The sequence below is a fragment of the Schistocerca americana genome, chromosome 3, assembly GCF_021461395.2.
Source record: "Schistocerca americana isolate TAMUIC-IGC-003095 chromosome 3, iqSchAmer2.1, whole genome shotgun sequence".
In the NCBI taxonomy this organism is placed as follows: domain Eukaryota; kingdom Metazoa; phylum Arthropoda; class Insecta; order Orthoptera; family Acrididae; genus Schistocerca; species Schistocerca americana.
Genome location: NC_060121.1, coordinates 289,133,051 through 289,152,927, shown reverse-complemented (window position 1 = coordinate 289,152,927; position 19,877 = coordinate 289,133,051).

Here is a 19,877-nt window from a genome sequence, read left to right as displayed (position 1 = left end):
TAGGGTGTGGTCTCCTTATTGTCCTCAAGATGACGCTAAATGCGGGACACATTTAACAACATTGTGTATTGCGTACAGTAGAGGAGCAGTTCGATATCGAGGATTGTTTGTATCAGCATGGCAGTTGTGACGGAACCAAATGGTTACTGTTGCTGAGTTGCTCTTCTAAACAGCATTCCATACGAACAAACCAATTGTGTCTTTAGCTTTGGTTCCACGTACTCTAAGAACTTGGGCTACGCATGGCTCTATTTATAAACAGTTGCTCGATGTAGCCATAGCGTCGAACTGTGCACGTCTGCTTTCGTGTCCCACGGCTAACTCGCTGCAAATAATAATCTGTAGCTGTGAGCCTACAATCAAATAGTCTATGCGTTGGCTAGAAGTGTGATTTAATAAAAAGCACAAAAATGTAAAGTAAGAGATAAATGAATAATTTAATTTCAAAATGATGGAAGCACAGCAATTAGTCGTCCTTACCTTCCAGGCTTTATTAAAGCAAATCTAGATTTCGGCTAATAACTAGCCGCATCAATGCAGTATTTCAGAGTTTGAATACATGTCCTAGTACGTCAGGCGCCTGTTGTTCGAGCTCCTGTCACAATTCATTCAAGACGACTCAATTTAATAACAAGAATTCGGTTCTAATTTCTGTAATTGATGCAGACGACAGAGAAGTGATATTGAGTAACGTTCTCAAGAAAGGACATCTCAGAATAATGGGAAGTGGTCCTTCGATATTCAGTTAAAATACTGACGGAAAATACCTTTTCAAATGCTGTAAAGTTACACTGAGAGCGTCACAAGAATGAAAGCAAAAGACCTATACTAAATAATCATCAAAGATACGCGAAAATTAAGTCAGTTTCGTGATCACAATACACGAACTAGTCACCAGCTCAAAACAGTTCGGAGTTGAACATGATCAGTTACAAACGATGACACGTGATACAGAGAACAGTATCTCACACTCTATCCATGTTCAGTGCTGTAAGACAAGAGGGAAAAATATTAATCATACTCTGGAGCGCTTTCACACCTCTCGAAATATAAAGTCACTTCAGAAGTCAAAATGTGGGAGCGGCCGTCCACCACCAAGATGGCTGGCTCTGAGCACTATGGGACTCAACATCTTAGGTCATAAGTCCCCTAGAACTTAGAACTACTTAAACCTAACTAACCTAAGGACATCACACACAACCATGCCCGAGACAGTATTCGAACCTGCGACCGTAGCAGTCCCGCGGTTCCGGACTGCAGCGCCAGAACCGCTAGACCACCGCGGCCGGCCACCAAGATGAAACATATCCGTAATCGAAAACGATTCGCTACGACAGGCAGGTCTGCCTCCTGCCAGAATCCACGCAAAAGTGTCCAGAATTTAGCTCTTCACTCAAAAAGTCCGTCTAAGGCGCTAGAGTCATGGACAGGCGGAGGTTCGAGTCCTCCCTCGGGCATGTGTGTGTGTGTTTGACCTTGGGATAATTTGGGTTAAGTAGTGTGTAAGATTAGGGACTGATGACCTTAGCAGTTAAGTCCCATTAGATTTCCCACACATTTGAACATTTTTTTTCACTAAAAGTGCAAGTATCCACTTGTCTACGTCTGCTTTTCCATTGCCTGAAGGTCATCCCCACAAAAAAAAAAAAAAAAAAAAACACATCGTTCTTACGTTCTGTAGACATCATTTGACTGAACCTGACCACTTCCCATACGACAGTAAAACATTACAAAAATATTAAAATAAGGAAATTTTAATCTTCAGTCACTCTCAGACCATTCACAATAAATGTGAATTAGGCTTGTCCATAAATAAATAAGCCAGTATTCTTGTGCAAGTGTGCTCTCAACAAATGACAACATATTGTCGTTAAATATTGTTTAAACAATTATCTAGGCCTGCTTGCCAGAAGCATCTTTTGGCACTATTTTACAAAACTGATATCACTACCCACAGTGTCACATGCCCTCACTTCGTGAGACACTGTGGAAAAGTTTGGAATCTAACCAAGGACATTGGTGGAAAGTTTAGTGTCAGGAGCCTTAAGTCACCACATCTCCTCACTTTGAGGGCCCAATACCGGTCCAGAAATTTTTTTCACCACCAGGATTTGAACCGGTTATCTTTGAGTCGCGCCAGTTCACAAGCATTGACCACTTCGTAAATTTCCATTGTTTTGTATTACCAACTGTAATTAATATTTAAATAAAAAGTAATAAACTTTTCATTAAATAAATACACAAGTATGAGAAAATGTGAGGTATTCATGCTGAATTCATTTGCTATGGAATGCATTTGCATAATGAAAAGTATAAAAAATCGTAATAAATCGAGAAAGGAAATGGACACAGGGTAGATGATAGCTAAAGTGCAGTGCTATCAACTGAGATATCGTTTGTTGAAATCGCTTGAAGTACTTAGAAGTTGTTAATTCAGAGGTTCATTGTGAAAATGCTTATTCAGTGTGAAATATTACCTTCTGTAGTTTTAAAGAAGTTGAAAATATTGTCGTGTCATTGGATGCGCTTCATTTTCCTCAGATCTCAGATGTATTCAGATTTGCTTTAATACTTGATTGTAATTGACTCTGGATTCTCAAAGGGCTATAAGAAGCGATCTGGACGCTGCTCGCCTTTGTACCTGTACTCACCTGCACCGGTGAACCGGTCACCTGTCCATGCCTGGCACGGTGCGCCCTGAACCTGACCCACCAGCCTTCAGCAGTACAGTTTCACTGCCAAATCGCTGGCCTGCATATGCGTACCGTTACTCAGTGCACACCGTCACAAAGCATCATCTGTGAGGCAATGATTTGTGGACAATAACATTCTTGAAATGGACCACGCTATCCGGAATCTCGACTTGAGCCCAATGGAACATCTTTTGGATGAGTTAGAAGAATGTCAACTTCGCTCCGGGAACCAGAATCCAAATGATTTCCCTAAGCCGCTGCAGGTAAATCCGATATGGTTCCTTTGAAAGGGCATGACAAGTTTCCTTCCCCATCCTTGAAGAGGTCCGAGCTTATGTACCGTGTCTAGTGATTTCTATGTCGATGGGCCGTTAATCTTCCTTCCTTCTTCTAGCGCCTAACAGCACCTCCTTCTCTGGTTTCACTCCTTGAGGAAGATGGGCTGCCATTCCTTCACAGACATTCAAACATTTCATTGAAAGAGTTCCCAGCCGAGTTCACGCCGCCATAAACGCGAGCGGTGGACATAACTCTACTAATCTAGACTAATAGGTATCCTGATACTTTTGATCAGATAGTGTATGCAATCAGTATGGAATGAGAATAAACAAGAAAAAGACTAAAGTGATGGTATGCAGTACAGAAACAGAATATGAACCTCTGAGAATGAGAATGGGAAAAGAGGAGCTGGAAGTGATAGAGAAATTTACTTACCTGGGAAGCAAAACGACAAAGAATGGTAGAATCCGGAAAGAAATTGTGAGCAGAATACAACAATAATCTGAGGAGGAACTTACTCACCTGTAAGAACATGTCTAAAAATAAAGAAACCTATCCTGAAAGCTTTCGTTTGGAGTGTGGTCCTATACGGATGTGACATTTGGACAATGGGAAGAGAAGAGAGAAGACAGCTAGAGGCCCTGGAGATGGGATGCTATAGAAGGATGATGAAGATCAGCTGGCGAGACAAAGTAACAAATGAAGAGGTGCATAGAAGAGTGCAGGAAACTAGATCTCTGTGGAGGAACATACAGACAAGAAGAAACAAACCAGTAGGGCGCATCCTAAGACACAACAGCATCGTTGGAACAAAAGCAGAAGGCTCTATTGAGGGAAGGAATCGCCGGGGCGACCAAGGATATCATACGTGCAACATATCAGGAATGATGTTAGATGTAACACGTACGTGAAAATGAAGATGAAAGCAGACAAAAGAGAGGAATGGCGCTCTGCTGCACTAAAAAAAAAGAAGAAGTATATCTGTTGAATGAAGGTGACATCAGTCAGTGTGTGGATACTGTGGAGTCATTATTAGCAGTACTAGAATGAAAGAAACGAGACGGTTAACCTGGTGCCATAACTTAGCCTACTCCTCTCGGATAGCACCAAGGGGGACGCAAACCTTAATATCCCCCTCCGACGGACGGATCGCCATCCACAGTGTCGCATGTCCTCATTTCATAAGACACTGTGGAGTGGTTTGAAATCTAATGAAGGACATTGGTGCAAAGTTTGGTTTCAGGAGCTTTACGTCACCACCTGTCCTGCCCTGTCGGTCCTAGACTGGCGGAGAAATTTATTTCACCACCGGGATTGAACCGGCTTATCTCTTTGTCAAGCGCCAGTACATAAGCATGCACTAACGACCCCAGTATTTTTTTATAACTTCAGTGCCACTCTTGAAAGATCGGGTGATGACCCAGTTATCACCAAATATCACTCGGGTTATCTCCAGGATGGCGTTAGTCCCCACCAAATGAACATCGTAAATGAGATTACCATCCATCTGGCATTTTCTAGAGATGTCCGGCTTTTTTTATAGTGATTGTCCTGTTTTTCATTTTTTATAGAAGCACGTCTTTTTGGTATCGAAGTTGCATTTCATCATCTATCTAATTTCTGTGTAACGTAGTTGGACTGAATTACAAGCTGCGAACTCTTGGCTATATATTTCTTACTGTACTTGTTTGGAGAAACGTTGCATTTGGAGTCGACATATGTTACATGTTGATTCTAGTTACTGTAGTTTTTCCAGCACTGTCCACGCTCTTAAACGTTAGGTTGTTAGTTAATCAAATGATATAAGTGTTTTCATATGTTTTCGTCTTTAGAACTGCTGATACATTGAGAATTTTAGTGAAGTATTGTCTCTGTATAGCTCAAGATTCCATCCTACTAATTATAATTGCGTCTTCTCCCCACATAAACAGCAGTGACAGCAGAAACAGGCAATGGAAGTTCTCAGACAAATTAAAAGGAAAGCTTTGTAATGGACGAAACAAAAGTGATAATTTTACAGCTATATTCTTCAAGGTAACAATTAAGATCCTCTCTCAGCGGTACATTCTATTGAAAATCGCACTTTCAGAGGAAACATCACTAATACGACCGAAAATTACTTTAGAGTAATTGAATCAGGTTTGCAGCAATTAAATACCATCGTATAAACTACAGTAGGTTTTCAGTGCATTAAGTTCTGTTGATATTGAGATTAGAACATGTTTATTACCCAACTGTGGAACATACAATCGATTTTTTGATTCTAAAATAAACTGTTAGTCTTTCCTTTTTTTAAAAAAGTCTTGCTTTTCTGAAGCAGTGTCCTTCTTTTGATAATTTACAGTTGGTAACCCTTATCATAACAGTTGCAGTACATTATGTGTAATGTGCATAGACGTTCCTCCTCTCTCGCGCTCTCTCTCGTGTATATATATATATATATATATATATATATATATATATATATATATATATATATATATATAGGGTGGGTCACCTAACATTACCGCTGGGTATATTTTGTAAACCACATCAAATACTGACGAATCGATTCCACAGACCGAACGGCTAGTGTAATTGGTTAATACAAACCACAAAAAAATGCACGGAAGTATGTTTTTTAACACAAACCTACGTTTTTTTAAATGAGACCCCGTTAGTTTTGTTAGCACATCTGAACATATAAACAAATACGTAATCAGTGCCGTTTGTTGCATTGTAAAATGATAGTTACATCCGGAGATATTGTAATATCTGGGTCTCAATGTTAACCTTAAGCTCCGCCTACAAAAATTCTGCCTATCCAATGAGAAACGTTATACTTTTCGTGGTGGGGCAATGTTTTCAACGTTTGCAACGTAAGAGAGACGCGTATAGTCTGACGCTAAAACTTTCAGTTGGTGTGGTCCTCTTAGTGTTGTAGTAAGATCTATACTGTTCTTCTGGAGGGCTCTATCTTTTAACATGGGCCGGGAGGTGGTCCTGGCGGTCGGCTGGCAACGTGGGTGTCCGTCCCTTATCGTAGGGCCTCCTAGCCTACACGATTCTGCTCTCGGCTTCTGTTCTCGTTTCCCCCCTCGGAACTGCGTCTGTTTCACGGTGGGAAGGTATGACATACATTTAGGCGTTCTTGTGTTAGTCTGTGGTATTCCATTTGCTCACTCGTTACTCGTATTACTTTGGTTAATTTAATGTCAGGATTTATTCGGAGCTATGTGACATACTGCCGGATTTGCTATCATGTCAAGGTTTTCATGGCTAAAATGGTTCAAATGGCTCTGGGCACTATGGGACTTAACATCTATGGTCATCAGTCCCCTAGAACTTAGAACTACTTAAACCTAACTAACCTAAGGACATCACACAACACCCAGTTATCACGAGACAGAGAAAATCCCTGACCCCGCCGGGAATCGAACCCGGGATCCCGGGCGTGGGAAGCGAGAACGCTACCGCACGACCACGAGCTGCGGACAGTTTTCACGGAAAGTGTTGGATTTTGCCTGACACCTTACACTCTCCCACGCTTAGTTTCGTAACGCTGCCTGAGCTGACGCAAGTTGGAAGCATCCTAGCTAAACGGCGTTGGGCGCTGGTTGGAAGATGGGCTGTTTTGCACAGCAAGCTAGCGAAAGGCCCGGGCCCCGGTCTGCGACAGGCGTGACTTCCCACAGCCGGCACCTGGCGTTGCCCCCAGCCGCAGGCTCCGACTCGGAGAGTCTATTTCGTAACGCCACAAATTGCACGCTCGGTGTGTCGAAACGCGTGTCTCCCGGGCTGGGATTATTTCAGAGGCACCTGCCGGCCGGCCCTAATCTCCAGCCGTAATATATTCCACGCCATTCGGAATGGAGCCCGAGCGCTAATTAACGACTCAGCGCCGCGTCGGTATCTATTGGAGGCGGCTGCCGCGCGCCAGGTAGTCCCGAGTACTGGTGTTCCCGTCAGCGCGGCCCGCACCTGGCCGTAAAGCTGTGTGCGCTAATGGCACGGAACGCGCCAACTGGCCGGCTGCTCACCGCGAGAAAGTGAAAAGGAGCAGCGCGACCCCTGGGGGCTGTTCTGTAACCGTGCGCGATGAATCTGTCCGTGTTCTCCCCAGTCCAATTACTGTCATTCGGCATAAACGTGCTAGCCTCTGAGCAAAGGGAGTATCTGCGAAAATTTCAGCTCCCAAATAGAGTAGACCGAGCGAAAATAAACTCGGAGGATGTGTAGAACAGCGTACAAGCAATGCATGATTTGCGTTGCACAGGACGTAGGACGAGCAGTGCAGTCAAGTTCAGTTGTAAGTTTTCTGCCTTATTTTTGATATTAAATTAAAGAGTGTAAGTAGGCCGTTCAGGTTAGTTATTGGTAACGTCACGTAGCGCTCTGTATGAAAATCACTGGCTGTGCTGTGTGCAGTCTGTGGCTGGTTTGCATTGTTCATCTACATCTACATCCATACTCCGCAAGCCACCTGACGGTGTGTGGCGGAGGGTACCTTGAGTACCTCTATCGGTTCTCCCTTCTATTCCAGTCTCGTATTGTTCGTGGAAAGAAGGATTGTCGGTATGCCTCTGTGTGGGCTCTAATCTCTCTGATTTTATCCTCATGGTCTCTTCGCGAGATATACGTAGGAGGGAGCAATATACTGCTTGACTCTTCGGTGATGATGATGATGAGCGTTTAGGTATGTTCTCGAAACTTTGACAAAAGCCCGTACCGAGCTACTGAGCGTCTTTCCTGCAGAGTCTTCCACTGGAGTTTATCTATCATCTCCGTAACGCTTTCGCGATTACTAAATGATCCTGTAACGAAGCGCGCTGCTCTCCGTTGGATCTTCTCTATATCTTCTATCAACCCTATCTGGTACGGATCCCACACTGCTGAGCAGTATTCAAGCAGTGGGCGAACAAGCGTACTGTAACCTACTTCCTTTGTTTTCGGATTGCATTTCCTTAGGATTCTTCCAATGAATCTCAGTCTGGCATCTGCATTACCGACGATCAACATTATATGATCATTCCATTTTAAATCACTCCTAATGCGTACTCCCAGATAATTTATGGTATTAACTGCTTCCAGTTGCTGACCTGCTATTTTGTAGCTAAATGATAAAGGATCTATCTTTCTGTGTATTCGCAGCACATTACACTTGTCTACATTGAGATTCAATTGCCATTCCCTGCACCATGCGTCAATTCGCTGCAGATCCTCCTGCATTTCAGTACAATTTTCCATTGTTACAACCTCTCGATACACCACAGCATCATCCGCAAAAAGCCTCAGTGAACTTCCGATGTCATCCACAAGATCATTTATGTATATTGTGAATAGCAACGGTCCTATGACACTCCCCTGCGGCACACCTGAAATCACTCTTACTTCGGAAGACTTCTCTCCATTGAGAATGACATGCTGCGTCCTGTTATCTAGGAACTCCTCAATCCAATCACACAATTGGTCTGATAGTCCATATGCTCTTACTTTGTTCATTAAACGACTGTGGGGAACTGTATCGAACGCCTTGCGGAAGTCAAAAAACACGACATCTACCTGTGTACCCGCGTCTATGGCCCTCTGACTCTCGTGGACGAATAGCGCGAGCTGGGTTTCACATGACCGTCTTTTTCGAAACCCATGCTGATTCCTACAGAGTAGATTTCTTGTCTCCAGAAAAGTCATTATACTCGAACACAATACGTGTTCCAAAATTGTTGTTAGCTACAGTAGTGTTGGGCAGCTGGATGTTAACAGCGCGTAGCGCTGCGCAGTTGGAGGTGGGCCGCCAGCAGTGGTGGATGTGGGGAGGGAGATGGCGGAGTTTTGAGAGCGGATGATCTGGACGTGGGTCCATCAGAGATTTGTAAGACTGGATGTCATGAACTGATATATATTATGACATTTGAACACTGTTAAGGTAAATACATTGTTTGTTCTTTATTAAAATCTTTCATTTGCTAACTATGCCTATCAGTAGTTAGTGCCTTCAGCAGTTAGAATCTCTTATTTAGCTGGCAGTATTGGCGCTCACTGTATTGCAGTAGTCTGGGTAACGAAGATTTTTGTGAGGTAAGTGATTCATGAAAGGTATAGGTTATTGTTAGTCAGGGCCATTCTTTTGTACGGTTTATTAAAAGTCAGATTGCGTTGCGCTAAAAAATATTGTGTGTCAGTTTAGTGTTGATCAGAATAGGCAAAGAGCGAAATGTCTGAGTACGTTCAATTCTGCTCAGCTGTTTGAAAATCAAATAATGTAAGAGGTTTATCGGCACAGTAATTCATTAATTTTTCTAAGGGGACGTTTCAAGAGATGTGAGTTTTCTTTTTCGCCGGTGTGTCACTCTTCATATTTGTATACCGGGTGTTATTCAAACAGATTTCTTTAGTAGTCGATATGTTACACTGCAGAGGTTCTGAGTACAAGCTATGGAATCACGTATTAATACCAGTCCACTAGCGTTTCACAGTTGGCAATTGAATTCCACAACGAAACTTTGTCTCGAAACCTGGCAGAAAATCGAAAGAGATTCTGGTCGTATGTGAAGTATGTTAGCGGCAAGAAACAATAAATTCATTCTCTGCACAATAGCGATGGAGATACTATCGAAGACAGTGCTGCCAAAGCAGAGTTACTAAACACAGTCTTCCGAAATGCCTTCACAAAAGAAGGCGAAGTAAATATTCCAGAATTCGAATATCCAGTTATGTGCCGGGGCTGGAGTGGCCGTGCGGTTCTAGGCGCTACAGTCTGGAGCCGCGAGACCGCTACGGTCGCAGGTTCGAATCCTGCCTCGGGCATGGATGTGTGTGATGTCCTTAGGTTAGTTAGGTCTAAGTAGTTCTAAGTTCTAGGGGACTGATGACCTCAGAAGTTAAATCCCATAGTGCTCAGAGCCATTTGAAGCCATCCAGTTATGTAACCGGATCTGTAATTTCCTGTCAGAGAGGTCACAGTTCGTAGTAATTGACGGAAAGTCATCGAGTAAGACAGAAGTGATTTCTGGCGTTCCCCAAGGAAGGGTGTAAGTAGGCTGTTTATGTTTTCTTGTTGGCAACGCAACGTAGCGCTCTGTATGAAAATCACTGGCTGTGCTGTGTGCAGTCTGTGGCTGCTTTGCATTGTTGTAGTACTCGCCATTGTAGTGTTGGGCAGCTGGGCTGTTAACAGCGCGTAGCGTTGCGCAGTTGGAGGTGAGCCGCCAGCAGTGGTGGATGTGGGGAGAGAGATGGCGGAGTTTTGTAATTTGTCATGAACTGCTATATATATTATGACTATCAAGGTAAATACATTGTTTGTTCTCTATTAAGATCTTTCATTTGCTAACTATCCCTATCAGTAGTTAGTGCCTTCCGTAGTTAGAATCTTTTATTTAGCTGGCAGTAGTGGCGCTCGCGGTATTGCAGAAGTTCGAGTAATGAAGAGTTTTGTGAGGTAAGTGATTTCTGAAAGGTATAGTTTAATGTTAGTCAGGACCAATCTTTTGAAGGGATTTTTGAAAGTCAGATTGCGTTGCGCTAAAAAAATATTGTGTGTCAGGTTAAGCATAGTCGTGTATAATTGTTCAAAGGGGACGTTTCAAGGGTTATGGGCCCTTTGTTGTTTCTTATCTATATAAACGATTTGGAAGGCAATCTGAGCTGCCGTCTTCGGTTGTTTGCAGATGACGCTGTCGTTTATCGACTAATAAAGTCATCAGAATATCAAAACAAATTGCAAAACGATTTAGAAGAAATATCGGAATGGTGCGAAAACTGGCAGTTGACCTTAAATAACGAAAAGTGTGAGGTCATCTACATGAGTGCTAAAAGGAACTCGTTGGAAGTTCGGTTACACGATAAATCAGTCTAATCTAAAAGCAGTAAATTCACTAAATACCTAGGTATTGCAATTACGAACAACTTAAATTGGAAGGAACACATAGAAAATGTTGTGGGGAAGGCTAACCGATGACTGCGTTTTATTTGCAAACAGAAAATGTAACAGACCTAATAAGGAGATTGCTTACACTACGCTTGTCCGTCCTCTTTTAGAATACTGCTGCCTGGTGTGGGATCCTTACCAGATAGGAGTGACGGAGTACATCTAAAAAGTTCAAAGAAAGGCAGCACGTTTTGTATTACCGCGAAATATGGGAGAGAGTGTCACAGAAATGATACGGGATTTGGGCTGGACATAATTAAAAGAAAGGCTTTTTCGTTGCAACGGAATGTTCTCACGAAATTCCAATCACCAACTTTCTCCTCCGAATGCGAAAATATTTTGTTGACACCGACCTACATAGGGAGAAACGATCACCACGATAAAATAGGGGAAATCAGAGCTCGTACGGAAAGATATAGGTGTTGAAACTTCCTGGCAGATTAAAACTGTGTGTCCGACCGAGACTCGAACTCGGGACCTTTGCCTTTCGCGGGCAAGTGCTCTACCAACTGAGCTACCGAAGCACGACTCATGCCCGGTACTCACAGCTTTACTTCTGCCAGTACCTCGTCTCCTACCTTCCAAACTTCCTTCGGTAGCTCAGTTGGTAGAGCAGTTGCCCGCGAAAGGCAAAGGTCCCGATTTCGAGTCTCGGTCGGACACACAGTTTTAATCTGCCAGGAAGTTTCATATCAGCGCACACTCCGCTGCAGAGTGAAAATCTCATTCTGGAGATATAGGTGTTCATTCTTTCCGCGCGCTGTACGAGATTGGAATAATAGAGAAATGTGAAGGTGTTTCGATGAACCCTCTGCCAGGCACTTAAATGTGATTTGCAGAGTATCCATGTAGATGTAGAGGATCAAGTTTCCGTTGGACGTGATAGTGGTCGCGCGGGACCTAGCGGGCCCAATGGAGCACACCTGCTGAGCCAAACCTGCTGCAGGATGGCTGGCGGCAGCCACTCAACCCCATTTGTGCTTGGAACCTCTTCACTAAGGAATGATGTACTGACACCGCTCAGTAGTCTCATCCATGTTGACGTTGATACCAGACTTTACTTCTTGCTGCAGCTTTGGAATGAGTGTTCGCATGGAGAAATACAAGTTAAAACCTGTTTACTGTGTTACTCGCTGCCTAATCATTTCTGCTCCTGTCTAGCTTCCCTGTGATGACAGTTGCGACATCACTTTGTAGGCCACCTCTCCTTGCCGTTGTGTACAAAGCCATACACAACACAACCAGTGTGATCATTGGTTGTCAGTAAGATTGTTGTTGCCAGTGTACCCTACAATAAGAAGTAAGTGAGCGAGTCGAGTGCTGGGCATGCTGCTGAAAGCTGTAGAAGTAACTGGCAGAACACAGAGATGCAAACGCTGAGGATGTTGCTTTTTGGACATATGACTTTGCAAAGATTGAATGGAATAGTGTAAAGACATTGAGGTAATGTCGTCACTGCATTGCTTGCTCTCACATACATACATCAAAAAATACTTAAATCACCTCGTTTCCGAGAGTTCCGGAACCTGTATACAAAATTGGAATAGAGTTCAACATAAACATCGTTTCCGCCCTTTTTATTGCTCATGAAAACCACAGATGTCATGTTGTACCACCGTATTTCGTAAACTAATCGCACTAGCAAACTGCAGGAAACACCAATGAGATTCTAATTTATCCTACTTTTAATTTGCTAATGTCAATGGGCATTGTTCCATTTAAAAAGTGTACGTTTATACAAAAAGTACACTTTCTAATTTTTATTACAATCCTTTGACTGGTTACAATACGAGCGACTGACCACAAGTCCGTTCTGTGAAAAACCGCACATCGACAGCACTTTTCATTTCCGCAATATTTGCGATATAAGTTTTAGATCTTTCACCCTATGTATAGGAACGAACTCCTCAGCACCACCTCTCTACTGGAGCACGTGGACGGCGGCTGGTACCGTTTCGTCTTCCACACCAAGGCCAGTTTTGGAGGGTTTTGATCTTCCCGTTCTTCAACCAGTCTGAGGTATGCTATCTACACATTCACTATATATTATTTAGGGAAAGCACCAAAACATGATTACTGTGAGATTCACACTTAAGTATTTGGCAGAGGCATCGTAGAAACACCTTCAGACTCTTTATTCATGTTTACACTTTCAACTAGTACGTGTGAAAAGTGAACACCAAAATTTTCCTATGCAAACCCTGATTTCTCTTATTGTATTACGTTTGAATCTGACAACCTGGCGGTGATTTGATCCCTGTACCACTCGAACAAGTGGTGTGTATTATACTGTGTGTCACACTGGATACTTAAAAACTAAAGGCTTGAATTATCTGTGATATCCACATAGCACAGCAGTTCTTTCCGGAGAAAGGCCACCTCCCATTCACTTCATCCACCGGTCACGAGTAGGTATCAAATTCAGCACCAAAGACAATAAGATTTTTGGCTCTGCAAAGTAATTTTAGTGAGAACAGCTGGAACATTATGCCATCATCTAGACGATCATCTGCGCGTTGGTGTGCCGAAAACATGCGAATATAACTATGGAACAATAGCGATTATGTGATTCTTCAGTTTCTCCCGGTACACTTCTTGCTCGAACAGTCCATGGGTGTCCTGCCGGTCCATAGTGTCCAACGGGCACAATATTTCGGCGATCAGACATGTCGCAATCAAATGGTTCAAATGGCTCTGAGCACTATGGGACTTAACATCGGAGGTCATTAGTCCCCTAGACTTAGAACTACTTAAACCTACCTATGCTAAGGACATCACACACATCCCTGCCCGAGGCAGGATTCGAACCTGATACCGTAGCAGCAGCGCGGTTCCGGACTGAAGCGCCTAGAACTGTTCGGCCTCAGCGGCCGGCTCATGTCACCATCGTCAGGTGTGGAGACGTCACGGAGAAAGAGAGAGTGCATGGTGGCTTAATTATTTAAATATGAAATGCAAATAATTTTTAAATTTTTAGTAGCTGTATGTCCGATTACGAAGTCTCGTAAACGGTTGGCCCTGACTAGTTTAAGTACGCAATCTGACTGCATAGAATAACAACAAAGAATGAAAGAAAATTTTCGTTAACACAATTAATTAATTAAGTCCCCAGCAACTATAAAACCTACGAAACCAAAACACAAGTGTAATTGTTCTGTGTGTGGGAGTGTGACTCAATGTACACATCTGGCACGGTTCTTCTTCAACAAGACAAGAAATTTTAAATACCTTTTATACTGAAGTAATTTAAAAAAAAATAGAAATACTTTAATTGCGCAAGAAAACCAGAATTACACTCTAATACAAGAACACAAGCCAGATGCTTTGTTGACTGAACCTGTAATGACGCATTATTTAAGGCACTGAAATAATAAAAAAAAACCAGGGAATATTTTACCTTCATATATATTGACGAAAAGCACTCTGATCATTACAATATCTCCATTAGAACAACATCTGCTGTCTATCCCATCAAACAGCTGCATAAAACATGGAACAAGCACTCTCCACTACAACTTCTCGACAAGAACTTTTCACTACGACATCTCAGCAAGCACTCTACTATGAGTTCTCGACAAGCACTGCCAGTGGAGGCGGCTGAATAATAATCTCTGGTGCGATCTCTGGCGCTGTGGCTCGGTGTAGCCACCTTTCAATAGCCACTGCCTATATACCGTATACTGGCGCATTATCGGCGAAAATAGGACGAATATTGAGGAAACACCGAGTAGGAACTGTATTTTGCCCCCCAAATAAAAGGCGAGCATTATTGAGAAGTGTCAAAGACCATCTCGGTTTGCTGGAAGGCCGGCATATACCTGATTCCGTGTCAATGTGGGAAGACTTATATTGGACAGACAGTGCGCAACATCGAAGACCGTTGCAGAGAACATAAGAGGCACACTCGAGTTGGGTACCCCAACAAGTCGGCGGTCGCAGAGCACTGTTTGTCCCAAAATCACGAAATGGACTACCAACATACCGGGGTCTTGGCACAGACGTCTAAATACTGGGACAGCGTTGCTAGGGAGGCTATCGAAATTCGTACCAGGGACGGACTCATTAACCGAGATTGCGGCTACAACCTCAGCAGGGCATGGGGACCAGCACGCTCAGCAAAGAAAACGAATGGGCGACCAGGGTGGACGAGGCAATTACACCGACGCCACCACAGACGCCGACGCCAGCGTCTCACCGACCGGGGAGCTTATTTAAGACGGCCGCCCGCCCTCAGGTGCTCAGTTCGTCAGCGCACCTGATGATGGCGACATGTCTGATCGCCGAAATATTGTGCCCGTTGGACACTGTGGACCGGTAGTACACTAGTGGACTGTTCGAGCAATAGCGATTATGTTCACAAAGTTGTTTTATGCTGATACTTTTGTCATTAGTTATACGAGGCTAGATCTTCCAGAGCTTAATCGACAATCTGTCCTGGAACTGATAATTCTTTTTCTAGCCGCAAGGCGATGTACATACAAAAAGGCATTTTTGTACTGACTGACTCCTTTGGGCCCTTTTTACTGTGTCATCGTCAATAATGATTTGCCGAAGTTTCCTCACTCTTACAGGAGTCTTTTTCAGATGTTTTCCTCTCTTTACGATGATCCATACACAGACGTGATTAATTTTTCATGTTATTCTTTAGGCTGTAAATTACTGACCCTGAAATGATAGTATAGCGGTAGAGCCGTAAGCTTTCTACGTGATTGTCTATACAGGGTGTACATTTTAACTGAAGATTAAAATATTTCGAAAACTATACACCAAATCCAAAAAAAGTGGAAATTCCAACTTGTTTGTCTCAGAAGAGGCATCCAATGAGAGACGCTCGGCTCGCCACCCCACCCCGTGCTTGGGTGGCAGTGGGCAAATTTGAAATCTGGAATGGGAACCCACATTTTTTATTGCAGATTATGATTCTACTGCAAAATCTTGACTTCCGGAAGGCGTTCGATACAGTTTCGCACTGTCGCCTGATAAACAAAGTAAGAGCCTACGGAATATCAGACCAGCTGTGTTGCTGGATTGAAGAGTTTTTAGCAAACAGAACACAGCATGTTGTTCTCAATGGAGAGACGTCTACAGACGTTAAAGTAACCTCTTGCGTACCACAGGGGAGTGTTATGGGACCATTGCTTTTCGCAATATATGTATATAAATGACCTAGTAGATAGTGTCGGAAGTTCCATGCGGCTTTTCGCGGATGATGCTGTAGTATACAGAGAAGTTGCAGCATTAGAAAATTGCAGCGAAATGCAGGAAGATCTGCAACGGATAGGCACTTGGTGCAGCGAGTGGCAACTGACCCTTAACATAGACAAAAGTAATGTATTGCGAATACATAGAAAGGATCCTTTATTGTATGATTATATGATAGCGGAACAAATACTGGTAGCACTTGCTTCTGTAAAATATCTGGGAGTATGCGTACGGAACGATTTGAAGTGGAATGATCATATAAAATTAATTATTGGTAAGGCAGGTGCCAGGTTGAGTTTCATTGGGAGAGTCCTAAGAAAATGTAGTCCATCAACAAGGGAGGTGGCTTACAAAACACTCGTTCGGCCTATTCTTGAGTATTGCTCATCAGTGTGGGATCCGTATCAGGTCGGGTTGACAGAGGAGATAGAAAGGATCCAAAGAAGAGCGGTGCGTTTCGTCACAGGGTTATTCGGTAAGCGTGATAGCGTTACGGAGATGTTTAGCAAACTCAAGTGGCAGACTCTTCAAGAGAGGCGCTCTGCATCGCGGTGTTGCTTGCTGTCCCGGTTTCGAGAGGGTGCGTTTCTGGATGTCTGGATGAGGTATCGAATATATTGCTTCCCCCTACTTATACCTCCCGAGGAGATCACGAATCTAAAAGTAGAGAGATTCGAGCGAGCACGGAGGCTTTCCGGCAGTCGTTCTTCCCGCGAACCACACACGAGTGGAATAGCAAAGGGAGGTAATGACAGTGGCACGTAAAGTGCCCTCCACCACACACCGCTGGGTGGCTTGCGGAGTATAAATGTAGATGTAGAAATCTACATACGTTTTGTCTAAAGCATTTTCTTCATTTCGCCACAGATGGCACTGCAATCAAAGGAATTGTAATGGGTTAACAATCGCAATTTGCGACATGCTACCCAATGGCCTTTGAATATCCAATTGCACCTCGACGAGCAACCGTGGCCGTGTAGCGAACTACAAAGTGACCTGAGCTCATGTATCGAGGAGACGTAGACAGGTAGCGGCTCTAAACATTACAATACTTGTGCAGTGCTTATTGCCTGCACTTGTACCTATCATCTCGGAATGTGCAAGTAAACGATGAATGTTGCCACCACAGAAGGAAAAAATAAAACTATCCTGATTTACGGAGAATGTAGGATAAATGTTGAAACTGCTGTTGCCTTGTATGCCGAGCGTTTTCCAGAGAAAGCTCGCACAGACCGGCAAAATGAAACGAAGCAAACTTGTCACAGGAGGAGCCAACAAAGTAGCTGCACTAGCGGCACTGCATCACAACCCACGGATAAGCGCTCGGCTGTTACACCGCGATTCCGGTATGTCCGTGGGTAGTGTTGTCACAATACTGCGTCATCCTAAGTACCATCCACATCACGTGTCACTGCATCAAGAACTTCAGGGCGCCGATTTCCATAATTGGGTAGTGTTTTGTGAATGAGCACGCCAAAAACGCAAACGACCCCTACGTTCTTTGTCGCCGTACTATTTTCCGACGAGTCTAGATTCACAAACCACGGTAACGTTAACCGGCATAACATGCATTACTGGTGTGTAGACAATCCCCACTGGTTAGGCACCTTGACCATCAATGTCCTTGGTCGGCTAACGTAGGGTGTGGCATCATGGGAACAAATTCATTGGTCAGTTTTTTGGCGACGGCATCTGATTGGACGCAAATATCGAATGTTTTTGGAACTGGGGCTGCCGGTACTACTGCAGGATGTTGGCCTGGACGATCGACAACGTACGTGGTTTCAGCATGACGGTTGCCCAGTGCATTAAGCAGTTGAAGCACTGGAGGTATTAGATCGTGTTGACACTGATCGGTGGTTCGGGAGAGACTGTCCTATTAATTGCTCCGCTAGGTCGCTGGATTTGACGTCCCTGGATTTCTTTCTGTAGTGATATTTAAAAGATAAGGTGGACCAGCAAGTACCAACAGGCCGTGAAGTCATAGTCGACCGCATCAGATACATCTCTGCTGACGTTCCCGCAGATACGTTTCTGTCCTGTACACTGATGCCTACCCTTTGCCGAACATCACAGAAACCTTGGATCATTTAAGGCAATGAAAATACTTTTCATCAATGGATTTGAAGATTGGTTACCACCAGATAGAGGTTTCACTGCTGGATCGACACAAAACAGCGTTTTCGGCACGCTGGGACACTAGCAGTTAAGAAGAATTATATTCGGATTAAAAAATGCACCTAAAACGTTTCAGAGATGGTTAGATGGAGTACTCAGAAGCTTCAAACTACGGCACTGCTTAGTGTATCTTGATGACATAATTGTCTATGGGAGTGATACGGTACAATGCATCAAACCATGTACTTGGCTGTGCGTTGTCACCAGAGGCAGAAGACGTAGAACACCCAGTAGCTTATGCATCAGGGCAAATAAATTTTGCAGAAAGAAATTATTCCACAACCGAGAAGGATATATGAAGCCTTATTTATGCAATCACTCATTTTGAATGTTATCTGCACGGCAAAAAGTTTAGAGTAATAGCAGGTAACGCAACATTAAAATCGTTGTGCAAGTTGAAGAATTCTTCAAGTAGGATGACACGATGGTCAGCAAGAATAAGTAGCAGAAAAATAGTAGTGTTACATGTTGGGAGTAATGAGCATAAGGAATGGCAAGCCGTACAAAGAACGGATAACGAATGTAAGCAGTATTTTAAGCAATCGCAGCTTTGTATGCAGGATGGGTTGCTATGCAGAGAAATCAATTTGGGACTGCGGGTTAGTGGTACCAGCCAAGCTAAGGAACAGAGTGCTAGAAGAAGCTCATGATGACATATTAGCGGGTCATGGAGGTTGCAGATCTACCAACAGAAGAGTAGCAGAAAGGTATGGTGAAGGGATAGCCAAATAGACATAAACCAGTATGTGCGGAATTGCATACACTGCACATAGAGAGCGGATTTGTGTCGAACAATATTATCACTGCGGAGATTACCTGAAGCATTAGCACCATTCGCATTTCTAGGGATTGGAATTTTAGGTCCATTCAGTAAAACGACTGCAGGGATTAGGTACACTATATGATCAAAAGTATCAGGACACCTCCGAGTACATACATTTTCCATATTATGTGCATTGTGCTGCCACCTACTACCAGGTACTCCATATCACAGACCGCAGTAGTCAATGGACATCGTGAGAGAGCAGAGTGGGGCGCTCCGCAGAACTCACGGACTTCGAACCTGGTCAGCTGATTGGGTGTCACTTGTGTCATATGTCAGTACGCGAGATTTCCACACCCCTAAACATACCTAGATCCAATGTTTCCGATGTGATAATGAAGTGGAAACGTGAACGGTCACGTACAGCACAAAAGCGAACAGGCCGACCTCGTCTGTTGACTGACAGAGACTGCCGACAGTTGAAGAGGGTCGTAACGTTGTAATAGGCAGATATCTATACAGATCATCACACAGGAATTCCAAATTGCATCAGGATCCATTGCAAGTACTATGACAATTAAGCAGAAGATGAGAAAACTTGGATTTCATGATCGAGCGGCTGCTCACAAGCCACACATCACGCCGGTAAATGCCAAACGACGTCTCGCTTGGTGTAAGGAGAGTAAACATTGCACGACTGAACAGTGGAAAAACGTTATCACGGTACACAATGCGGCAACCCGATGACAGGGTGTGGGTATGGCGAATGTCTAGTGAACGTCATCTGCCAGCGTGTGTAGTGTCAACAGTAAAATTCGGGGCGGTGGTGTTATGGTGTGGTCGTGTTTTTCAT